Raw genomic sequence first — 7,010 nt, forward strand, 5'->3', positions numbered from 1 at the left:
TGTAATTATCCCTTTCATTACACTCCAGCTTTCAGGCAACCTGATAGAATTCAAAGGGAGGTGTCGCTATCTCTTATCATTATGTTAATGGGGCTTGTGACCAGCAGTTAAATCACAATGGGGAGGGGGTGGGGTTTGAACAGTGGAGCTCCAGAGCTAGTCTGCCGGTCTGTCGTGGACGACCCCAGTCAGGGAGCTGTCTGTCTGCAGGGTGATGGGCCGGGACATGTCCGCAGGCCCACAGGGGATTCAGACCAGGAGGGGACAGCCGCCTTGGGCAAGCACCCCCTGACCCTCATCTGCATTCATGGTGCTGAGCAGCTCAGACGCCTCCACTGGAGCCATTTGAATACCATTAGACATTAATGACCTTCACAAATGAGCAGACAGAAGATGCTGAGTGTGGGTGGACCTCGGGACTCCGCTGTGAAGGCCCCGGTTTCCTCTTCCCTTCTACCTGAGTGAAGGTCGGCCTTGCAGTGAGCGTTCGACACGTGTCATATGTGTACCTGCACCGAGAGAATCCGATAAAGAAGGGAAAGACAGAGGGTTCACTTCCATCCTGTTAAATAAGCCAGGCTTGCTGCTCTCTGCGTACATGTCAACACTGGGAGCTTGTGCGAATCACAAACTAATGACAGAGGTTATGGCCTGGTGTCCTCATCTCGGCCCGGGAACAGAGGAAAGGCTGCAGAATTCATCATCTTCTACTGGAGAGAAATTCTCCCAAAACCACACAACCACACACGTCCATATCAAACACAGTATTTATGATTCAATAAGGGAGAGTCCCTGCTCGGAGTCCACCAAACGATGACTAGGGTTGCAAAGGGGCGGAAAGTATCCGGTAAATTTCCGGAAACTTTCCATGGGAAGTTAAGCTTGGGAATTTTGGGAATTTTGAAAAAAAAAAAAAAAACTATGCAAATTAAACACTGAGCAATAAAAACATCAATCAAAACTCTATTTTAAAGATGTATGGAATGCAGCACACACTGCACGTTGAATTTCAACCCTCCACTGTGCATTCTTCCATCACATGCACAGATAATTCCCAGCATCCTGCACACTACAGCAGGACTATTGAGGCCTGCTGTAGTGTGCAGGACTAGTCAGGTAAGTTTCCATGATATAACTATATTAGCATGCTGATTGAGGATTCTTCATCTGTTCATCTAGCCTATTTCCATGAATTTATCCATCAATTATAAAATATTTTCACAGACAATTCCAATTGTTTGGCTAACTATTTTATGTGTGGAGACATTTCACCACATCCAATGTAGAAGGAAAGGCTGTGTACATTTGCAAATACTGTGCAAAGACCTATGTTAAGAATGACACAACGATGCAGAAGCATATAGTCAAGTGCCCAAAGTTTCTTCAGGGCTCAAATCAGCCTATAACAAAACAAAATGTTTATATTTATGTCTGTATATGACAAGGTAAATACAGTTAGTATAAATTATTCACAAAATTACCAGTTTATTCCCGTTAATTCCTGTTAATTCCCGTTAATTCCCGTATATTCTCGTTAATTCCCGTTAATTCCCATGGAAAGTTTCCAACTTTGAATATTCCCCCGGAATTTTGCAACCCTAACGATGACACATGTTAAACTATGCAGGGGATGGTCAGCTTCTACAATTAGATCAGGTCCATCCAATAAATATAATGAAGATGAATCACAGAGTTGTGCCGTTTTTAATGGCGCGTAATGGTACGAGCGCTGACAGCGTAATGGCCCGGGGCTGATTGACTCTCCTCATCACACAGTGGCGGGCGACATGTCCAACCACTATATTTAACCAGCACATGGGCAATCTTCTCAGGCCCATATTACCAGACGGCCTTTAATGAAGAGCACAATCATCAGGCATTTAGCTCTAATGAAAAAGAGTCACCTGCTGAAGTGCACAATCGGACCTCAGAGACAAGCGGGCGTTTAAAACCATCCTCGCATGAATCGTGCTACTCATGGACTTAATTGACGCGATAATCCAGTGGGTTTTGGACTGGAGATACATGAAAGTGCCTGATGTCTGTGGGGGTTTTTAAGCTGTAAGAATCATGAAGCTTTTGGAAGTAAATTGATGATACTGTACTTCATGTACGAGGTGTTTTATGGGATAATGGCGTCATTGTGTCAGGGTGAAGGAGCTCAGGCTCTGGTGTGAACGCATTAAAAGCCGAGCTCATTCCAGAGCCGGGGGAAGCTGTCAACGTTTCTGTACGACAGAGGAGAGCCGGCTCTCACAGACAATGCATCCTTCATTAGAACACTCTGCCAAGTCCGTATCATGTAACCCAACATTTTCTAACAAAGCCTAAACTACTCATTGAGTCTGAAGGGAAAGGCCCGTGTAATAAGGCGGCGTGAATGAGGAAATGAACGCCTGATTCAGAGGATAAATTGAAGTGTTGGCAGCGGCTTGACAAAATGTTCATTAGCTGATCTGTCACCTTAACCAACTTTTTCCATCTCAGGTTGAGTTTAAAGATGGAGACGTCACGTTGTCTTTCAAGTTGTTCTTGACTCACTTTTCTGTGTTGGGGGGGAGAGAGAGAAACACAGCTGCAGGTCAGACTGGACCCGTATTTACTGTCAACAACACTGGAGGTGCACATGTGGGACGGATGACAAGTAATAGATAGATAGATAGATAGATAGATAGATAGATAGATAGATAGATAGATAGATAGATAGATAGATAGATAGATAGATAGATAGATAGATAGATAGATAGATAGATAGATAGATAGATAGATAGATAGATAGATAGATAGATAGATAGATAGATAGATAGATAGATAGATAGATAGATAGATAGATAGATAGATAGATAGATAGATAGATAGATAGATAGATAGATAGATAGATAGATAGATAGATAGATAGATAGATAGATAGATAGATAGATAGATAGATAGATAGATAGATAGATAGATAGATAGATAGATTTTTCACATGTTTGGTCGATAAAACAAGATAATTGAACAACAATTCAGCAATTTTTTTTCAATTATTTTCTGGCACTTTACATTCATTTTTTATATTTACACACACACACACATATATATATATATATATATATATTTCTTTCAAGTTAAGTAGTTATTACAGCTACAGTCATAATGATGTAGGCATGAGTAGGTGTTGTGAGATTTCTGTCTGTGTTTATTTGATGTTTTAGGCTTTATCCACTTTGCCCATTATTAATTATCACATGCTCTAACAATGGACTACACACAGACAAAGAAGGAGGAGAACTAGAGTGTCACTCAGTAGAGGTCAACCAGTTCGTAAACTCTCACCAAATTTCACACATTCATAGATATCAGATCCCTAAATATGAAATCAATTTCTATTAATTATTCTGTGAAAATAACAATAATTATAAAAACATCACCCTGTCTCGCGATCAGAGAAAAGTGACAAAAAATTCCTGGATCTATTTGACGGATTCTCTCTTGGCCTATGTCCCATCATTCTAACAAAGTTTCATGGAAAATCTGTTCAGTAGCTTTTTGCGTAATCCTGCAAAAAAACAAACAAACAAACAAACAAACAGACAGACAAACAGTCAGGGGCAAAATCATGACCTCCATGGCCCAACTTTTCTCTTCACTTGTTGTCTGGTGAATGGACTTTCCTTTTACAGATAACAGTTTTTTATGGCCAGTAAGTATATTAATGTGTACTTCTGTATATAAGTATATCCTTTTCATTTCGAGCCACTGGGTGTGTGTTTTGTCACTGCTCGTCCACTGCACTCACACACACAGTGTTGTTGTGTCCCGGCTGCAGACTCAAGCTTTTGTCATACGTGATGTCGAGTTCTTTGAGGCCGTGCCAGCTCCTGACCTGATTATTTTGACATCTTATGGCAAGTAGAAGTCTCCTCTCAGCGGGGTTGTGCCTCAGCACAGCAAAGAAGCATTCCTCTGTTAAGTGTTTGTGTCACACTTAAAGGATTAGAAAGCATTTGAAAAAGCACAAGGAATAATGTTTGGAATCGCCCACTGAATAGTTTTACTGCCGAGGTTATCCAGGCGATGAACCGCAAATTCATTTATGGGGGGAAATTAGCAACTTTGCCAGAACACAGCGAGCGAGTGGTCCCAGACTCCAGAGTTTGGGCACCGTTCCAGGAGCTGGCAGGGGTTCTCTGTATGGAAGAGTATGTGTTACCCATATGATATTTTACCCATTTGACAGAATGTACATTTATGTTCCCATATTTCATAGTCTCTGTCAGGGTCATTTTAAATCCCCTCACCTGTATCTTACATTTAAATCTTCACATGTAGGCATGTCTGAAAGCGGGGAAAGGCATGCTGGGATAAATCACAGCAGACGGTTCGACCTCGATGGTTCCCATACATCTCCGATTTTATTGTGTCTCAGGATCCTCTGTCTTGATACGACTGTGGAGTGGTGACAGAGGTTTTTGGTTTCTGGGTGGAGGTAAGAGGGAGGAGGAGAGAGGCCTCTGCTGGGCAGGTTGTGCCACTGATTACTGTAACCTATGATTATATACTAAATATAATATTATATTATATAATATAATGTAATATATAATGTTTTATTCAACTTATTTTCAAACAGAAATTTTATGTTTGCTTCGCTCTCTAGCTTCTGATTGTGCTCATAAACTCTTCAGACAATAAAAGTGTTTCTTGCTGAGAATATAATGAAAAATTACAGTGTAATGTCAATTTTAAGGATCAGTTCACTCAAATGACAAAACTACATGACACATTTTCTCACTTAACCCTGGAGACATTATACGGTGAGGATCATTTTGGAGAAACAACAAATAAACCATGGAGGTTTATTTGATTCTGTTTTCAAGGCAGATTTATTTAATTCAAAAAGCAAATATTCAGTAGCAGAAAGTGTTATTATCATTAATGTGGGTGATCAAAATACATTAGTGCCAATTATCATTGGCTCTACTTTCAAATAGAGAAATGAATCCCATTCTTCTGTAGCTAAATTAAAAATTTTTATTAAAAGGGATCATGCACAATATTAAACATAATTGCTACTATTTGATGCATTGTCATAAAATGGTTCAGTAGCTTAAAGCTTTTTTTAAATGCAATTTCTCATCTGCAGGTCACAATTAACAGTTTAATTTATAATTTTTAAATATAAAGGAGATAGGGAAACTGTACAAAAACAAAATGGAAACAACATCTTTTGAATTTTTATTTTTCTCTCCCAGAATTGGATGGTAAATTAAAGCAAAACTCTGTGCTTGTAGGCGAGCTGGATTCTCATGCACAGATTGTTAGAGAGATTGTAAGTGAGAGAAGTGTCTCCTGCGTTCTCCAGTTTCAGCTCTGAATGACTGAGGGGAGATGGACAACACTTGGGAATCCCCAGGGGAAGAAATTCCTCCAAGACTTAGTGTTTTTCTTGCTGTTCCCTCACAAACAAATTCCCGAGCCGTTTCCATTAGGACACTCGGAGCAGGCTTTCTGTGAGCTGCACAAAGTCGATAAAAAAAGCCAAGGGGCAGCGTTTTTTGCCAGATGAACCTGTGAAGGTGTAATCCACAGCGTTAAAAACAGAGCAGCTGACCTTTGGTGTGAAATATCTGACGCCTGAACTATGAATTCACCTCCTGTTAAATAACACCTCGGTGCTGGCAGGCGGTGTCCGGGTTTTGTTGTAAATCACCAGAGGAGAAATGAGTGACACGTCTCAAATGTTTACATGCGGCCCCTATTCTCCTGCTCAGGATCTGAGAGGCAGGTTGGCAGCGCAGCTTTCCCCCCCTATGCCTCCTCAGAGGTTGTGTTACTGCGTCCATACATCACCCTGACACGGGTGCACTCATCGAAACGGTCCCGGGCCAGACCCCGTCTCAAGATGATGACATATTTGCCATTCCACTCAGTGAGGTGTGCAAGCGTCTTTCTCACTGTCGCCGATTCAACAAGTCAACGCTCATATTTACGTCCGATTTATTCCAAGGATATATTGTGTCTTGATGACCTATAGTTTCGGACAGATCAACTAATTAGTACAAGACCCCAACATTTAGGCTGCGACATCGATACTTGGCTGACCCGGCCTGGGAGCCCCCTTCGGCACAACTTCCCCTGCTCCTCCTGGGGGTAATGGAGGGAGGAAGAATGTGGAGGGAGGAAGTGGGTTTCCTCCAGGCAGATTGCTGGATGAAGAGGCTGAGAGACGGACAGATGACAATGGCGGAGAGGCCGGGGCCTGAGTGTCGCCCCAGGGAGACCTACACCCAGCTACATGTTGGCTCCAGCCACTATGCGCTAAGTGCACCGAGCAAAGGCCTTCACACGGCGGATTTGGCAAGGTGATCCCTTCACCCACCCCCCCCCCATCCATCTCCTGCCAGCCGCTCCCCTTCTCCCTCCGTCCCATCTCACCCCTCTCTCCTCTTCCTCCCTTCACTGACACCCGGCCAGGAGGTGATGAGTTGACTCACAGGGTGAAGACAAGTCTGGGATCAACACTTTTTCAAAGTGGGGATCTGATGCACTTTTTTTAGACAATGGTGTAACTTATTAAACAACTTGAAATGTATGTGTACGTATTTTTTTTTTGCTTCATGTAGGGTCATAAAGAAAGAACATGCATACATACATATTTCATATAAATATATATAATATATATACATATTTATTTTAAAGAACTGTGAAGATTCTATACTAACTTGGACTCATTCTTCTCCAATGGACAAACCCTGTAATTAATGCTGACACTTTCTAAATAACCCCCCACTTAATATGTCATTTCCACACTGTGATTTCCTGTTACTCATCTCTCAGCATATTTGCAGCTTATAAAAAACTAATACTACCTGACGTACCTGTTTTGTTGATCTAGATTCAGTATTAACCCTCTGTCAGTTTTTGTTGTTTTAAATGTGCTATTTAAATACATTTATTTGACTTGACTATATAACTCAAACATCCCTCAACGTTTCCATCACTTCAGGGGTTATTGGTTTGGTTTGATATCC

The sequence above is a fragment of the Limanda limanda genome, chromosome 21, assembly GCF_963576545.1.
Source record: "Limanda limanda chromosome 21, fLimLim1.1, whole genome shotgun sequence".
Lineage (NCBI taxonomy): Eukaryota > Metazoa > Chordata > Actinopteri > Pleuronectiformes > Pleuronectidae > Limanda > Limanda limanda.